Consider the following 19,797-nt stretch of genomic DNA (forward strand, 5'->3'; position numbering starts at 1 on the left):
CAAAATATGTGAATGGCGGTATATGACTAGGAACTGAGAGGTTGCATTACCTCTGTGTTTGGCAGAGGAGTGCTGCTACAGCAATACTGAGTGCGGTTCTAGTATTCACAACTCAAGAAGGCCGAAGATAAACTGGATGGTTTCACATGAAAACAACATTAGAGAGGCAGTTTTATAGCAAAAAAGGTGCAGGGATTACTTTATTTCCAAAACAAAGGTTAGAGGGTCACTCTGAAATATTTATATAAGCCATGGGAATCAACAGTGGACTCCAGTCTTGGGGAGAAAGGTATAGCAATATCCAATGGCTTGATGTTAAAGTCAAACACAAACACATATCAAGTAGAAACAGGGCCTGTGTTTTAACTGTGGATATCTGGTATTAGGGATGAATTATATTTTTGCATTCTCTATCAGTAGACTATTGACTTGATTGACATGATTAAGATCATGGCTATTTTTCTAAAGATACACTCTAGTCAAATAGCTGTTGGTCTTGGAGCAGGTGCTTATGCTGCAAAAAATTGTGGCCAGGGTTAGGGAAGAGATCAGAGTCAAAGACATCTTTTCTAATCTTAAAACAGTATATTTGCATCCTCTGCATGTTTTCTATCCTTGGAGATTAAGTACGGGTGAAAGTACAGACCAATGTGAACCATTGCTTGGAACTATGCTGGAGATAGTCATTGACCGTCTTTCAGATTTTACTTGGTTGCATCTGCTTTTCACACAGATGAAGCAGGGCTGCAACAAAGTACCACTACATATTTGAAATGAACTCAAGAGAAAGAAATTTGGGCCACTGGAGATATAAAACAGATCTTGTGAAGTAGTTGGTGTGATTTTTGGTACAATGACGTTCAGAGAAATTTGGCTGAGACTTTTTTTTTAAGTGTTTTTTGCAAACTGTGGCTTAGGAAATAAACCTTTTCAATGAAATTGCAACCTAAAAATGACAAAATATACTTCAAAAAAAAAGCACTTACACTTATTCCACTGACCTTACCATAACGAGGGGAAACATACTGTCACTGTATATGTTATTAGAAAGTTCAACAGCAATGAATAGCAGAAAACATAGCAATAGGTGGATTTTCCACACTTTTCAAAAGAGTAATAGCTGACGAGAGTCAGAAGAGTAACTAAGTGACTTTCTGACAACAAGGTTTTCTATACATACATCTTCTTTTATGGAAAACATCTATTGAATATTTAAATTTTGCCCTTGTCCTAAAAATATCCTTTTCAGAGAAGTATAGGAATGTGATTATATGTTCATGAGTTTCTACTTCATGTTAAGCAGACTGTGGAAATGCATATGCTATTGTCTTTCTTTTATCCTTTCTAATATTCTGTGGCAATGATTGTTACAGAATATATAAAAAGTAGAAGTATTTTTATATAGTATGAATCTTAAAATATCCTCACGCTTCTCTGTGGCTTTTAGCATCCAAAAATTTGTGCAGTCTTTCAGTGTCAGAAGGTGACCTAGTTCTGGCAGAGAAGTCAGTGTAGTCAGGTTGAGGATGTGACCCACTACATGGATTTAGTTTAAATTAAATAAACATTTTCTTCTACAAACACAGGATATACCAGCATGTGTGTAAAATATTTATACTATCCTGAGCCTTCCCACTGGCATCAATAGAAGTTCTGTGTATGAATCTAGGGGATCTTATTCTTCAGCCAACCTCCAGACTCGTACATGTAGAAAATGCCGTGTTTTGAATCAGATTCACAGTGGGTGTAAATCTTCATTGAGTTTCTTTATGTTTTGCTGATGTACAGCAGCAGAAAATTTGGTCTCCTTGTTATTAAGTTCTGTTATTTAGAAGGTGGTAGCAATGTGGATATGGATCAGCATACAGATCCAACCAAAAAAGTGGTTTGATGAACACACAAATTAATCGTCTGCTTTTTAAGGCATTTGTACCTTGCTGTTGGCTTTAATGGAAGTATCCTAAGGCTGAAGCATAAATTTCTCCCTTATTAGGGACCAGAGAAACAAGACAGGAAAGAGACATATGAATTCCCTCAGCATGTGAAAATCTTGACCTAGAATCTGTGATGAAGCTCAACTGACCTAGATAGTGTACTTAGCAATTTAAAAAAAGCCACTAGCTACTTCCTTATTTTATAAATTGCAGGGGATTTTGCTTTTTAAGTTATTAAAATAGAAGGCTTGTGTCAGCATTGTACCCAAGATAGTCTTGGATCTGCATGGTACCAAAGGTAGTGCCCCCATAGAGAATGGAGGCAGATGGAGAGAGAGGGACAGACAGGTCCTGCTGGGCGAGGTGAATGTCGATGGCTTGCCCAGGTCATGCAGAGGACGTTTAGTAGAGCAGGGAGTCTAATGGAGACTTCTGATCCCAGACTGCCAGGTGAGCTTTTCTTCCTGAGGTTATGCCTGCTTGGTGAGATGACAGTGTACATTCACCATCACTGCAAGCATGCAAATTTCGTGCCAGTGTCCAGTGAATTGTGCCTGCTGAATCCTTCCGTACTGTTGCATTAAGGGATCTCCCTTGGCTGTTACTGAAAGGTAGTAACTTCTTGAATTGTCTCCCATTTGTAACTTGCATAGTGAGTGCTCCTACTCTTCCACAGGGCAAAGTCAAAGAGGAAAGCATAAATTCCTGCTAGAAGTGACCGCATGATGTGTTGAATCCTTGTGTGAGCTCCTATAGCCTCTTTTCTTGTGCTTGATGTGAGGATCAGGATGTGCAGGAGTCTTCTCTCTGTAGGTTTAATACAGGATGGGGCAGGGGTACAGTCCTAGCTCCTTATGTAGATCTTCTGTGAATAAACAGCTTCAGTTTGTTCTCTAAAACAATGTGTAAATGTATAAATTGTTTTACCATCTCAACAAGTTTCGCTAGCTGTTGCTACAGTTTAGTCGCTGTGCTGTAGAGCAGAACTATAGCTGGATCCTGGATCCGTTGCTTGTCAAGGGAAGAAATTAAAGGATATATCAAAGCAAAGCAACCTTTCATTTATAACTATTAGAATTAGTCAGCTTGGAACTTAAACCTGCATACTGTGCTATTACAACTGGAACTCAGTGGAAATGGGCCTGGGATCATTTATTTACTAATTAACCGTTGTCATGGAGTGTACCTTGCCAACTATACATTGCCACATCACCATTCTTGAAAGTCACACAGAAGGGAGCATGTGAAAGTGCTCTGTATTAAGAAACACAACAACATTATTTCCAAACCTGCTAAACTGGCATTATATTCCCTACATTATTATATTTGGCTACTGTTTAGGGATGGAAGGATCAGGAACCTATAATTTAAAACCTTGTAGAATACCATGGTATAAAAACTTTTAGCGCATTTAAAGGTTTTATTCCATTTTGGAAAGTGTTAGACAAAGACAGAATTTTTTTTCCTATGAGAACTATTTTTGGCTAAAACGATATTCAAAGTAAAAACTTTTTATAGCTTCTGGGAACCCCCAAATTTCTTCTGTCTTCCCTTCCACCTTATACAGTCATCTGTTTTTCTACATAGCAGAAACTAATCCTATTGCAGAGCCCCCCCCTCAATACTATGCATAAGTACGGCTTAGGTGGTGTATACAGTCTTTTGCAGGATCAAGACTGAAATTCATCCTCCAACTAAAAATTATAGGAGCACATTCAATGATTAGTAGTATCACATATAAGAGTTGACATCAGCCTTTGGCCATCCCTTACTCAGGGATATTCATTGCAAATGACAGTTTGATTCTATATAACGCTGCTAACATGCATTTGAAGGCTCTGATTTTCAAAAAGTACCAAAACTTCTACCATTTTTGTAAAAAAATGAGGAGTTAAGAAAATACTAAGAACTTTTGAAAATCTTACTGTGATTGTGCCAGCCTCATTCACCAAGACCCATACTTCACTGTGAAATGAGTCAAATTCATTTTGGTGGGCCTATTTGAAATTATTCTTCCACTCCATCTTTCCTCTCTCAAGGCCTCAGCTGGAGACTTGTGACCATTTTGGGAACTGTATGCCAAGAAAGACATAAAACAGTTGAGAAGGATCCAGACTAGGCTAGGAAATCTGAGATATGGGAAAGACTGGAAAAACTGAGTTTGTTTATCTGGAAAATGAGACTGAGGAGAGACACAATAACAGTATGTGTTTATGTGTTTAAAAACACATAAAAGGTATCTAGAAGGGGAAAAGAATAAACTGTACTCCAGAGTGATTTAAGTAATACATTCAGAATAACTTCCCAGTTGTAAAGATAACTGAGGTCTTAAATATAATATTGAGGAAGTCTGCAGAATTGCTATACTAGAGATATTTAAGAATAGGTTGCACACACATCCTATCAGGATTAGCTCAGATGAAATTGATTCCAGCTTGTGTCAAGGAGAAAAGTTTTGCGATTTTTTTGATATCTCTTCAAATAATCTTTTGACATCTCTTCCAACCTATTTCCTATCATGCTATAATTTTCTTTGCTGAAAGAAGAAAGCATGGCAGAACAGGGTCTTTAGTTTCACATGAAGAACGATTTCCAGGAACAGTGTTCTTGCTGAATGTGGTATTTGGATAAAAGTTTGACCCTAACAGCAAAGGAATTCAATATACACTGTGTGCTTTCTAACAGCTCACAGTTGGTCTGTAGTTGCGTGCTACGGTGTTGTGCAGAGAGCTGGGCTGGGGAGTGAGCTGGATGCTCCACTTCAGGCAAGGAAGCCATGTGAGAGGAACAACGAAGGGGACAAGCAGGAGTGAGTGACTTGACTGTCTCATTCAAACAGCAACAATGATGAGAGAGTGAGGCAGCTAAGTCCAGAGAGGCTGAGGGAAGGTTACTGAAAGCACGAGATATCAGAGGATGGAAAACTCCCTAGAATTCATGGAGAATGAATGGAGAGTTGAGAAGGGCCTCCAAGGGGAGAGGTGAAGGTCAATAAAAGGTAGGTATGTATTGTTCTGTGCGTGCAAACCTAATAGCGTAGAAATTTGTGTTACGTAAGCTTGTCTGGCCATCATCCACGTCTTTCCCAGCAAGACTGCCCTCCCTGGTAAGTCACAAGTAATGCATTGTCTTGCTTTTTCTTTCTCACCATCCCTTGCGTATTTTCTATGCTGGCCTGTCCAGTGTCCCAGCTTTAAGAGGTGTGAAGAACATCAAGCTCCAAGTTAGGATGTATCTTAGCACCCAGGAAGAGGGCCTGCTGCTCAGGTTCTTGTATATAAGATGAGCTGGGCTAATGCTTCTTCCAGCTGTGATTCAAGAAACCATAAGCCTGTTGTGCACACACAGAGGCAGAAACCATGGGTGCCTAGTGCAAGAAATCAAAGACCAATTACCCACAGGTGCCTCATTCAGTGCTTTTAGGTTGAGGAGAGAGGCAAGATGGCAGACATACTCCCTCCTTCCTTAACCTATGTTGTCTCCATGGGTGCCCCTGCAGCTGACCTATGAGCCTTGCTCCATGCTGCCCATTTTCCTCCTCCTGGTGGGAAGGACATAAAGCAGCTAACTCAGACTTGTCAATATGGTGGATTTAACACTGGTCCCAAAAGTTAGCTATGGCAAAAGGACGAGTCGCCATACCTACACCCTTTTGTGGATTTAGCCCCAGATACCTGACTGTAACTAGCTCAGCTGCCCTAACACTGCTCTGGTTATGCATGGGATACTTTTTTGCTGAGTTAGTAAATTACCTATATGATATGGACATATTTGCCTTTGCTTCCTTTACATGATTTTTTCTATTTGTGAATGATTACTCATATTCAAAAGTTATTTTCTATCTTTTGTTGTTTTGAACTTTAATTAAATTTTAACAAATGTATTCAGCTTTTTGAAAATGCAAACTAAGCAGCTAACTAGCTCAGCATTTTGATTCATGTAATTGTTCATCATCTCAAATTCAATGAAGTGCCCTAAATATTAATAGATAATTAAAATGAACATGGCTGAATTACTCCTTCTCTTCTTTTTCTCATCCCAGGGATGTATTCTACATCCTACTCTGTTCCTTGACTCCCAAAGTAACAAATGACTAACTTGAAAGTAATATTAGATTTTCAAGGTAAAAGGAATTATTCTGGGTGGTCCAAGAGGGTATAAGTACTGCACTGGGGCAGAAACATTTCCTAACTGTGAGGGTTATTATTAGAATAATTAAACTTAGTAACTGACTCTGTAGAGGTAGATCAAACAAAACACAGTGTGTGTCATTGTGTGCCCTGAAATACACATCTAATAAGGGAATAAAGCCCTCTAGAAATCAAATTGGGAACAATGATCATTTGACAACTTCAGTGAAAACTAACCTAAAATTTAACAACTGATTTACTGACAACCAGACACATTGTGAAACCTTCTCAACCCACATCCTGTTCAAGGTACTGTGCGAGATGAAACTTGGAATACACTAAAGCTATGTGCCTTTAAGAGGTCCCTGGTGTAGCAATATTAATAGGCTTTTTGTTGTGCTACTTCTGGTTTAATTTGTTCTGGACTTTATTAAACTCCTTTAAAACATAAGCTTTATTAATCTCCATTTATAACAGACACCCGAGCATATGCCAGGCTATTCCTGGAAGACTGAAAGGCAGGGCAAGTAGAAAAAGTAATTTATTAAACAAGAGGTAATCATGGAGGGTTTTTTTGTATGGTTAGCTCTGAAGGAATATCAGAATGAATTTTCTTTTAAAAAGACACATGTTAACAACATTATTTGTAAGGATTTTAAGGTAATACATACTTTTAGTTATATAGTCTTGCTTCTCAAACACTGGTTAAAAAAAAGAATTATTTTCCCCTTTACTAACTTTTTTGTATTTTTAAACAAGGGATTTAGGCACACCAAGTACTTTCAGGACTCCGTGAAGAAGCTGTTTAAGGAGGTAGACAGGGAGACTTGCAGCCTCATCCTGCCGTCTTTTGCACTTGAGGTCCTGCATCCAAGACCTCCAGTTGCAAAGTAACATCATTGCATTGATACATCAAAGGTCTTCCATAACCTTGAGAATGACAAGATTTCTGAGGTATTGAAAACAAACTCTTTATGGATTTTCAAGTGTCACGATGCCTATCACTTGCAGCATGTAGAAAAGCATCTGAAGTGGAAATTAAACCATGCTTATGCATCATGAGATTACATTCTACCTCACCACTAATAATCTCACTGGGAAAGCAAAGAGTGGGCCTAGTTGCTGTAAAATGAGTATTTTCTGCATTTTTTTAAAAATGGCTTTTTCTGATAAATAGGCAGCATTAATATCCTAAGAGCCCACATAATGAAATCGTGCATAGTTTGGTTGCATTTTTATCTCCATCTGATTTAGACTCTGTACCATATGTGAGATTCAGAAAGAAAAATTCCCCTTTCTCCATGAGAAGCTCTGACATGTGGCACTCATTTAGACAAAGAATTCATCCAGAGACATGGAGAGGTCTTTTTGATTTTTCATTTCTGTTATGAAATATGCCATTTTTGTTAAGCAATTTAATGCTCAGAGAATGTCCTTCTTATTTGTCTAACTTAGCCTTTTCCAAAGTGAAGACATCTTTCTCCAGCGTACGTGAAGAAAGGAGACATTCATGTCTGAATGAGGTGTAAGGAACATGGGACAAATGTATTTTACTCTGTGAAGAAATTAAAAAAAAATCATATTCCATTCTGCAAAAATGACCCACCCTATCAGGTATTAAGTGTGAAATAATTTTTCCTCTCTCCCATTTTCTTCACCTCCACCCCCTGAAACTTCTAGTTCCAGACCATTACAAGAACAGTTCATGCTTCGCGGAAATCCAGAGGAAAAAAAGAAAAGGAAAAAAAGGAAATGTTAGGGAGGTCACCAACATAACCCTCTTATCCACACAAATGTGAACACAAAAGGAAAGTTCTGCTCTGTAGCTGAGTATTTTATGTCACTCCTTCTTCGGAATGAATTGTGATTTTTTAAAACCATTTTTTTCTAAATTAAAGAAAGACTTTAAAGCAAATGCTTATTAGACTGGCATGGTTGCTCAGCTCATTAAGAGCTATACCAAAAATAACAGAGGACAACCTCATCACAGCGTAATGAAATCCAATTGAAACTGTTACTTTTGGCATTTCACTTAATCTCTTATGCATACATGTGATGTCAAAGTTTCTGGATTTGAGAAAAAATAGATTTTTTTTTTTACCTTTTTGGGAACAGCCTCTATGTTCTAACATGCATGTTTATGCATCGTGTCCTTAAGTCTTTCCGATGTAATTTTAGGAACAAGCACTGCATGTGGGTTACTAATCGCAAAAGCATGAAACTGGATTTCGCAACATTATGTGTTGAGGAAAAGACTATCCTGCAGATTAAAAACCTTCTGCCACTTTTTCTTTTCCCAGCCAAGAGCCTATGGTTTGGAGCCTCCCTTGCTGGGTACCAATGGGTCTCCTGACGTGGGAGGAGAGTCAGGGCCAACATGCGTGCCGGGGACAGCTGGAGCTGGGGTGCGGGGTGCACAGGCTTCACTCCCACCCAGTCCTCGCAGGTGGTTTGAATTCGACTGACAGGTGTGACCTGCTTCCTGGCTGGCAGCTTCACAGCTCTTACAGACCCTTGAACCCAAATATGACTTTTTAAGGCAGTGTTTCAAGGCGACGAGGCTCACTCCAGCCGTAGTCTGCCTGCTTGTTCCAGCTGCGTTCGAGCAGGAGCCACTGTTGTGCAATGCGGGAAGTGCTCACGCAGCACTGTGTGCTGCCCTGGTGGAAAAATGAGATGGGCTTTGGCTTGTTGTTCCTCTGGTTCCTCCGTCTTCAGGATCTCTGTGTGAGGAAAGGAGTTCAGTGTGCTGCTTGATTCTGTATATAGTTATATATTCATGTTGTGAAAGCAATCCTGGAAATGAATGGTAGACAATCTTACCCCTTTCTAATTGATTCTAAAGAAGAAAAGAAGGACATAGCAGAAGAAAGACTGTGTACAGTTGTGCTTGAGCACTAACAGAGATGTGAAGTTGATAATGTTATTAATCCTATATTAACCATCCTGGAGAAGAGGCCATGCCCACAGAGGAAATCAGATGCCTGTTCCCTCACCAAATAGATGGGAGTTAGGCACTGAGATCCCTGTCTTGGTCCAGAGTGAATCAAGTCTTGAGATCCTGCAAAAATATGCTACATGCATGTTTCTGGCTATGGCTGCTCATTCCCTTGAATTTCTCACAGTTGTCAGCAGTGCTGGGCCAGCTCTGCGCTGCACATTTCTGGCGCTGGGGAAACAAGTGTGGCTGCAAACCCCAGGGACAGCTCTAGTCCCAGCAGCCTTGCACGCCTCTCTCGTGCCGAAACAACTGAGATGCAAAGTGTTTGGCCTCTTTGCCTTCTGGATCATGTTAATAGACCTATGGATCCCCATACTGGGATGTGTTGTAGACATGCGTAAGTCCAAGTGTATGCTGTCCTTAGTCTGGGGTGTGTTTTTCTCTTTTGACTTTACAGCACCTTTTTTTTTTCTCTCTGTGTAAGGCAGAATGTGATCTTAAACTGAGAATAGACCTTTCAGTGATCAGGCCTAAGGACGTGTTAGTTTAGCTTTCTGCTATAATAACGAGTTGTCACAGACAAGCTTTATAAGAATGTAGCATTGTCTTAAGACTACTAAATGATTAGGTTTCATGAAGATGGTTGTTTATGTGTACCCAGCAAACACTGCATACTCTACAGATTCTTCTTAAAAGATGATGATTATGTTTTTGAATACTACTTTGATCTCAACATTGCAGCATCTCTACCAAGCCTTAAATGAGCCACAGTATATAGTGATCTTCTATGTAAAATATGTGATAAGGACTTGTCTTATTATCTGTCTTAAAAAGGATTATATGAACTGAAGCCTCTCCTGTAGTTTCTCATACAAACTTTAGAAATTGCATAAGTGATAGAAATAGTCTTTATCTAGTATTTTGTTTTAAAATACCAGGCTATGTCTGAGACAAATAAAGATATAATATTCCCAGTTTTTGACCGCTTAGATACTTTCTGGAGCCATGTTTTGAGAATGTTTTTGGGAATTAGGCAACAAAAAACTCTCTGATAAACTGAAATAGCACCTAAAAATTGCAATTTACCATCTCAGAGCAATGAGAACTTAATTTAGACACAGCCTTAATGTAGAGGGAAATCAGCCCTCGTGTCTTCCAGTAACAACAGAATCTGAGCAAACAGAATCCGGTAAAGAATTGCCATGAGGAATTGTCAATTGCTTGTGTCAATCTGTACAAATGCAATCTATGCAAGTGCAGCCTGCACATGTGCTTCCTGAAGGTAGTAGAATCATAGAATCATAGAATCATAGAATGCTTTAGGTCGGAAGGGACCTTGAGAGATCATCGAGCCCAACCCCCCCCTGCAGTAAGCAGGGATTGAACCTGTGAACTTGGCGTTATTACAAGGGCCCAGACTCTGCCTGCACTTACGTTTGGGTAGGACTAGTCATGTGTAATCCCTTGGGCATTCTCACATGCTTAGGTACTCATAGGTTAAAGGGCTAATGTGAAATTCTGCATGATTTGAGGAGAACGGTGATCTCCTGCATTTACACTGCAGCGTTAGTGGAAGACGACTTAGACCTGGACGATCCAACCCTGGAAGGATGGATAGAAGTTTTAGGATTTCTCTTTTGCACCTCCATCCCTTGCAACAGTCATAAAACCCATGCATGCCACAGAAGGCTGCACTGGGGTGGGAGAGAGTTGGGGTGCAGGGGAGGAGGGATGCTGCCCACCCCAGGGCATTGCCAGCAGAGGAGGGGACTCAGATGCTGCTCTGAGCTTTTCTTTCATTCCCTCCAGCTCTCTGGACCAGACTAGTGGCTGGCACAGGGACAGAAGCTTGTATGCTGGGTCGGTGTCTGCTGAAAGAGAAGCTGATCCCTGAGTCTCCTGGGTTGTGGGCCAGATTTGGGCCAGGGCTCAGTGAAACTGTGTGCAGCAAAGCCCTGGTGATGTCTTCAGTCCCGTACAGATGCAGCTGAGCGGTCCCAACACACATGTACTTTTAATTGGTAGAATACAGACCAAATGTCCAAATTAGGGGGTTTGGCATGAGGAAGCTTTAAAGGGAAGGCACTACAGATATATTGGTGGTATGTCATAGGGCTGGTGAATGGATGATTTCTATCTGTTGCACTCATGATCCAGATTTGGCTTTACAGGACCAAACAGCCAACCGGTCGCCTGACGGTCCATCACTTTCTTTCCCAGGTCCCTCAGAGATGGGGCTGGAGGACTAATTTCTCTCCTGAGGCAGTATGCTCTTTGCTGCTGATGTCCTTGCCATCCTTCAGCCTGTCTCCATCAGGTGCACATGACAGTGTGCATGTATGCAGGTGTGACCATGCACGTTGAGTCCTGATCTCGTAAGATAGGTCTGCTTACATCGAACTGTTTGTGTACACAGCATATCACCTGGGACACGCCAAGTGCACATGATGCCATGTATGTGGACATGTGCCTGGCAAGTAGCTGAGAGAGCATGGTGTGTTGACAGTAAAATGCGTGTGTTTCTCCCCTGTACTAATTACTCTGCAGCTCATATTGACTCTGTATCTCCCTTTTGCGTGCACCAGGAACTGTAATTTCCTGCCTGGTTTGTCATGGCCAAAAATTCAGCGCATTGATGGAAGCCCTGACAGCTCTTCCAGGGGGTTTATCTGATAAACAGCATTTGCTCAGATATATGACCGTGACTGAACTGTCTGCGCTCCCTGTCTTTGCAAAAGCAGAGCGAGGCAATGAGAGAAGACCTTTTGTTTGTTTTTTAATTTCTTCTTCCAGTCCTGGACAGAAGGAGACATAAAACTTTTATTTTTTTCCTTTTTAAGGAAAACCACAGCCCATCTTTTTTCTTTTTCATAAAGCCAGAAAATTTAGGACTGGGTTTGGTTAGGTCTTTGGATCAAGATTTGTATTGTTTCTTAGTTTATTTGCCAGATCTTACTTTAGAAGCAGCAAAATGACACTGTAATTCTGGTGACCTATTCAGTAGATATTTGCAGGAAAAATTCTATGTTTAAATAAAGTGAAGGTTGTGACACAGGCTGAAAAAGTCAGGAAATCCACACTTAAGGCTGACACTAATGCTCATGTGGAAAATAAAAGGCACAGTGACTCGAGTTCAGCAGGGAATGCCAACCATAACTCTGAATTTCCAGGCTTTGTGTCAGGTTCTGTCAATATAATGTTATTTAAATGGATTTTTATGCCTGTGAATTCACTTGTGTTTTAATGGTAGGATTATTTTAAGAGGAATAATAATAGAAAAAAAAAAATCTTGTTAGGAAAGGTTGCTTGTAAAATGTCTGTTCTTATACATGACAGGCCAGAATGGATAATCTTGTATCAAAGCCATACGTAGGCACCAGGCTAGAACTGGCTTCAATTCCTGGCCTTGCCAGACATTTCCTGGGTGATCTTAGTCATTTCATTCACCTGCCCCCCATTTTCCCAGTCTGTGAAATGTAAGGATTAGCATTGACCTCCTTCCTAACACGTTTCAAAAACCTGCCGTATCTAACCTAGGTTTTAACAGAGCGGCACGGTCTGTGTGTGTCTGTCTGTGCGTGGGAACACAGCATAACTCACACCTCCAGTGAGATATATTTCATCCATCTTCTTTTGCCATGTGCATCTGCACCACACTCCCGCAGCCGCTGAAGGACCCCTGACTTGGGCAGGGCTCCCACCTGGAGGTCACCGGCCAGTGCTGGCTGCAGCATGTGATCCATTACACATGCCATCAGCCCTCAGGTCACAGTGGCCCCGGCACCTCTGCGGACTCCAAGGAGAGGGCTGGCGGCAGCCAGCACAGCCGCCCTGATACAGTGGAAGGGTTTTTCTTTCTCCAGATGTTCTTACAGATGGCCTCCTCTCATCCTTTCCTTTTCCTTTCCATTTCCTGGTCTCCTCTTTTACACTTCTGCTGAGTCTTGTGCATTTCAGAAGCCATCTATGAGACCTGGAAAAATTAATACTATTTCTGCCAGTTTCAGGTGGAATGATGGAGATCAAAGTTTTCTCAATTTGTAGTAGAAATCCCTGTATATCCCTGTAAGTTCAGCTTCTGTAGGAATTTAGTGTGGAGGAATGAACTACTTTGATGATACCAGCTAAGAAATCGCCCAAGTACTTTTGCTCCTGTTGGAGCTCCATCACTCTTTTCTAATGCCAAGGAAATTTGACAGCAGAACAAGGTCACAGTGTGCTGATCCGACCATAGTGATTTCTAGAAAGATCCATCACAACAGGCAACAGGAAATTAGGTACCTTTGAAAGTAAATCCCTCTATGATACACTAGGAATTGAATGGACACACTCTTGTTACCACTGAAAGAGAGATCAGAGAATGCACCAGGTGGCGAAGGCAGAACAATCTTGACACCACAGCACAAGTAAAGGAGCATGAAAATTATGCAGTGGAGCCACTGATCCCTGCTTTGCATACTAGGGCTGCTATAAGGAGAACACCTATAAGGATAACATAACAATGACTCCCATAGGAAAAGGAGGATGGTAAATACCATTTGTTAAGCTGTTGCTTTGGAAGTTTTCACAAGCATTTACAGAATAGCTATGAAAAAACCAGACAAAAATCAAATATTCAGCAAAACTGACTTTTATAACAGTGTGAAGCAGCTGTCCATAATCAAGTAGTAACACTCCTGCTCTTTATAACTTGGCAAAGTTTCTACTCGTCAATAAGATGAGCAAACAAGCTCCTCTTTATGTACTACATAGCTGCATAAGGACTTTCCCCCAGGAGTTTCTTTGGGGTGATTTGCTTCTAAGCACGCTGAAATTAAGAGGGAAGAGACTATAGGAAGGCACAGGCCAACTATGAAAAACAAGAGGAATGGGAGAAATTGGTGATACAGCCTGTGCAGGGAATTAGATTTGGGAATAAGTAAACAATGGGAAAGGTAAATCTGGTTCCTCCATGCTGCTTGTCTGTTGCCTCAATGTGCATTCACCTGAAAGATATTTTTGCCTAAGCAACCATTTGCTTTCTCCCTTATGAAATGCACCTGGGAAACTCATGGTTCCTGGGGAGGGAGTATAAAAATGAGTCATGGGCTCCTACTGAAACTTGAAATGGGGGAGGGGAATGTCTCTGTGTTCAAGGACAATATAGGATAGGATATTGAGTAATGAGGTAGGGAAACTCTGTAATGAGAAAGAGCTGTCAAGGAAGCACAGAACTCAGGGAAATCATTATATGAAGAGGGAGCAATCAGAAAGCTGTTGGACTGAGGTGCTGTTACAGCTCTCACTAGAATTTTGAGCTTTGGGGAAATAAGAATATGTTAGGAGGGAGTGGTACTATGTCAAGTCAACAAGAATTATAGGGAGAGAAATGTAAGTTATAGATTCTATCCTTTCAGCTATTAGATTCACATGAATTTGATACTGAATCCTCTAAGCTCAATAAATACAGGGGCATTTGGTTTATATTGAAGACCCAAGTTGGCTTTTGTTGGCATAAATCTTTGCTGGAGTAGCAAACATCTTGTTGAACCGTGCTCTACATAAAAGCCTTTAATAAAACCTCAAAGAGCTTTTCTGTTGCTTTTTTTAAAAAATTGCTTTACCTGAACTACTGAATAGGAGACATAGGCACCCCAAGAGACTAGTGACAGGATAAGTTCTCTGTAATTTCCATGGCTAAAATGCTTCAGGTCAGAAGTCTGTGCCCCTTTTGTGAGGCTGCACAACTCCCACTGACTTTGATGAGAATTTTATATGTATATATATATACACACACACTCTGAGTGCATCTGACTTCTGTGAACCTGATATGAAAAAATACTTTGGTTGTATTGCTTTGATAATAGAGAAGTTTGAACTGATTAAAGCTGTGGGCAGTAATTTTCCTGTTCCCTTCCTCTGGTACATTGCAATAGTGATTCTTAGTTTTTTTGCTAGATTGAAAGTTTTCTAAAGCATCAGAGATATTTCCTGGATTAACCCTATTTCTAACTGTTTAAGATTGTAAGGGACCTCTGTGTCCTTTCCAGTCCTCCTTATGTGTTCCTCTATAGATCTATCAATACCTACCTAAGTGTATCAGCAGCTACTCTAACACTCATGCCATCGGGAACCACGTGGCCTAAAAGAGTCTGTGCCTTTATATGTGACAATTTGTTTTAAGCATACAAAACCTACCAGGTGGTTTTGCACTCGGAAGTCTGCTGTCTTCAGCCTTTTCCTTGCTCTCTGGCCCCAGATGGGCTTAGCTCCTGGAGTATGCCAGAGCAAACTTAGTAACGCATAAAGTGATGTGCCTCGCGAGTCTCACTTAATTACATCAAAATGAAGTTTACATGGAGTGTGCTGTATATCCTGTCTACTGAGACTTTTTTTGTAGTCTGTAGGAAGGCATTTGCTCTCCCATGAGACAGACGTCCCCTGCCAGACAATGCAAAGCAGCCTCTCACCTTCCCCTCCCGCTGGAGAAAGGAAACAGGAGGGTTGCCAGCTAGAGTAGGGGAGGATAAACACACCACATTATTTTGACCTTAATGATGACCGTGCCCCCCCCAAAAAAAAAAAAAAAAAAAAGAAAAAAAGATTGTTGCAATATAGTTTGGGTTTAATCTCATGGTTTTACAAGGAGTTGATTTCATTGTCAATGTATTGAATTCTAAATGTCCATTCAGTCTAAATGTCAGATATATTTTCAAATTAACTGAGGTCCTAAATGAAAAATAAAAAGAATGGGAGAAGAGCAGCACAAATGCTTTTGTGATAACAAATCTCCTTACCCACTTTAATCGGGGTGGAAGGGTTTTTTGAAAGGCTGGTACTCAATCTTTATTCTGTATCTCTTGTTGGTATAGGGCTGTGATATTGGTGAGCATTACTCTGCTTTCATTTGAGAGAATAATGCAGATAGGGATGTGAAGTTAGTTTGTCAAAAGAAATAGGATATGGATGAAGAGAGTTAAATTTCATATGCTTACGTTTGCTTCCACTTTGTGCCATGTTGACTACAAGGATGTTCTATGTTTCATTGAAGAAGAAAAAGAGTTTATATTAATCCTTGAAATATTTTGTATTCTTGGATCTGGAGTTTGGCTTTTCCCATTCTGTCATGTTATAGAGATAGAAGCAAGATGGAATATGAATATGGAACTGGATCCAGACATCCTTCACATTTGGTTTGGGCCAACAGTTAGATCTAAACTTCCTCCAGGTGCATCCTATCCCAAATTAATTTACTTCTTATTTTCCTGAAATAAATAAATTTTTGCCCCAGGCTTTTGGAGTTAACGGGATTTTGTGACTATTTATTAGCTACAATTAGAGCATGCTTGTTTGATAGTTCATTATTTTGTCCCAGTAAAAATATCTATTCCCCACAATAGTATATAAACCAGGCAATCTGTCCCTCTTAAAGTTCATATTGTGAGGCATTAAAAATGTCAGTGTAGCAGCAGAACGTGGTAGTGGTATCCAAAAATGGAAGTTTATAGCTCAATAATGCACGTGTAATGGGTGACCAGGTGATTTCTGGTGTTTCTTCATTTCCTCTCCAAACACAGTTGTTTTATTGTCATAATTAGTAGTACAGGGAAATGCTATTGTATGTTTTGGAAGAGTATTAACTCCATATTAGGAGTTAATCCATTTCTGCTCAGAATCACAGAGAATATTCAGTGTGTTATGTTTACTTTAATTGTCCCCAGCCAGTCCAATTCAGTCTCCTGGACTGCTGTTAATGGTTTTTTTTCTTTTGTCCTCAATATCAGGTCCTTAAAATGAACTCTTAAAAGGGAAGCCCTGACAAAGAAAAGGTCAAGAAAAGTTAAAGGAAATCTTTGTGGTTAACCTTTGATAAAACTAGGATACTGAAAGGGTTAAAATATGAATATGTGAACAAGGTACCCTGATCTAAGCAATGAGGTATTTTATGTGGAATTTCTTGTAACTAATTGTAAGCAGGTGCATTTGAACCGCCGGGTGCCAACCTGCCAAAATGTGTCATGGCTCTAAAACTTAGCCAGATCCTAATGTGTGGTGAGGTCTGTCTGGTGCTGGTGAGCTGGAGCCTTTCTGAGATACTGCTCAGAGCGTCTTTGTCGGACCAGGGTAGGTGTAACAGTGACACCTGCAAACACTGCCTGCCTGTTGGGGCTTGCTGTGGTTGGGGCTGCAGCAGAAATATCCAGGAGTTCTTTCCTCTTCTTTGAGTACAGCTGCAGTTTGATACCCATAAATGCCGAAATGGCACGAGGTTTTGTTCTCCATCAGCAGACATGATTGTTTGCAGTGGTTTTATTCTGCTTGTGACCTTCTGCTTCAGCAGCACTGCTGTAAAGCAGCTCCTGAAATGCAGAACAAAAGCTGTGTAAGAAAACGCCTTGTCTTCAAGTTCTCTGAGTTAGCCTCACTGTGCCACACAGACCTCTTCAGTGTACAAAAGACTGTCTGACAAATCAACTGGGCTACCTAAAAATACACAGTCATAACATTTGTTTTATTGGTAATAAGTACTTAGAAGCACGAAATGGTTTGTAAGTGCTGAGCTCACTTGGAGCTGCTGGATTGGCTGCCCTTGATGTCATAGCCGTGCCGATAATGTCCAGTAAATCTGTGGAGCTAACTGTTTCCTTACTGTGTATAAATTCCATTTCATGACAGCAATAATACGTTCCAGGCAGTGCATTTCAGGGTGATAATTATACATCTTGGGTGGTTAAAGTTACTCCACCTTAGTTGTGTGAAAAAAAAAAAAAAAAAATTGTACCACTGTACCACTGGCAAAAATGGGAGAATTTCCTGGTTTCCATGAGTTTAAAAAAAGAAAAAGGGGGGTTGGAAGGGTGGGTGTTGCCATATTTCACTGAGATTCTGGCTGAATAAAGGTGGGCTGTAAAATGTGTTCAGACTTCAAGGTAGGGCCTGTGCCAGTATCTCCAAGCTTTTTCAGCTAACCGACCACTGCCAAACCTCAAATTTTTTTGTGGACCACTGTCTGCCCTTACCATTAAACTTTTATTTGAGAACTGTACTACAGAGATGCACTGTTTCATGGGGTTCTAGAGACCGTGGCCCCATAGCCAATCAGTTTTCTGTGGACTGTGGATCATAGGATCGCAGGAGTAAAGAGGACTTCAAAATTATGGACAAGGAAAGACAGCATCAACCATACTTGCATCATGTCTTACACATATTTGATCACTTTTTTAAAATGTTTCATGATGAAGAGTCCACAGTCTCCTCGTGTTTACTTCAGAGCTTTGCTGTTCATACTATTAGGAAGCCTTTGCTAATGCCTAATCTAAATCTTTCCATTAATCTAGTCCTATACACCAAGGGCATAGAAAACAAGTTCTTTCTCTTTGCAGCTTTATTTTGTATATTTTAAGATAATTACCTTGTCCCCACCATCCTCTTTTCAATAACCAAATAACCTCACATTTTTCAGTCTTTCCTCTTAGGCATATTTTCTAGACTTTTAATCTGTAGTTCTCCTGTGGAGTCTTCAGTGCTCAACATTTTTACTCAGATATGGTAGCTCAGGTCTTGCAAGCTCTGAAAGGGGAAGGAGAATCTTGTCGTTTGCAGACTGTATATCTTCTTTTGCAGGCTACTCCTCTGTGTCATTTGGACAACAGCATTGTTCACCCTATGATCCACTACATAACCCCTAGTTCTTTCCTACCTAAATACTTTTTAGGCATCCGTTCTCTATGTGTTGTTCATGTTATTCTGGTACAGAGGTGATAAATAGTCCTATCCCCTGTGGGCAGTGTCCTATGGCTTTCTGGCTGTTAACACAAATGTAGGAGGATTATGGTGTCTTTTCTGTCCTCTAGTGCCTTAAGAGTTTGTCTTACTTGGTGTCATCTTCAAATTTGATGAATAAGTTTGTTTTGATATTTGATAAATACCCTTTTTCCCCCTTTCCTGCATCATTAGTGAAAATACTGAGTAACACTTGATGTAGGAAAGATCCTTTAACCATTTATTGGTCCCTCCTGAAAAGGGAATTGTATTTGCCTTTCACCTAGTCCACGCTTCCATAAATTTCCCCAGAGCACATCATGTCATACTGTCTGGTACATTTCTTAAGACAAGCTATATAACAACTATGACTTCTTTATCTGCAAATTCTGTTATGTGGTTGTAGGAATTACTTTGGTTTTGCACAGTTTGTTCTGGCAAATGTAAACTGGCTCATGCTTATCACGTTGTTTATTTTCTAGGTATTTACAGATGGTTTGTTGATTATTTGTTCTAGCATTTTTCTGGCAACCTGGAGCTGTAGTATAAAAATCACCCTTTTCCTGTTCTGCCTCTTTTTAAAAGATGGACACTGTCGTTGTCCTTTCCCGGTCTTCTTTTGTCTCACCTCAGAGACATCTTTCCAATGATATCTGTTAGTGGTTCCAAGATTTAATTAGTCAATTTGTGATGCATTTTAAAAGTTTTTGCATCTTATGGTCTTACAGGGTTTAACATCTGAGTGCATTAGACCCAACCATTTTAACATGGAAATTACCTAAACTTTTGCTAACCTCTTCTTGTTTTATTTGAAGCTCATGCCTCATGTCTTTGTAGGAATCAGTAGCCTGATTTTTCTGAAAAAAAAACCCAAACCAAACAAACCCCCAAAACCACAAAACAAAAAACCCAAACCCAAACCAGTTCACCTATGGCTATCTACGTAGAATATTTGAGGATTTATAAGAAGACAGATATTGCCATGCAACCATATTTCTATTAGATCTGACCTAGGAGAGAGAGTGTACTATGAAGAAACAGTCTGGGTGTG

This window comes from Pelecanus crispus, chromosome 2 (assembly GCF_030463565.1).
Source record: "Pelecanus crispus isolate bPelCri1 chromosome 2, bPelCri1.pri, whole genome shotgun sequence".
Classification (NCBI taxonomy): Eukaryota; Metazoa; Chordata; class Aves; order Pelecaniformes; family Pelecanidae; genus Pelecanus; species Pelecanus crispus.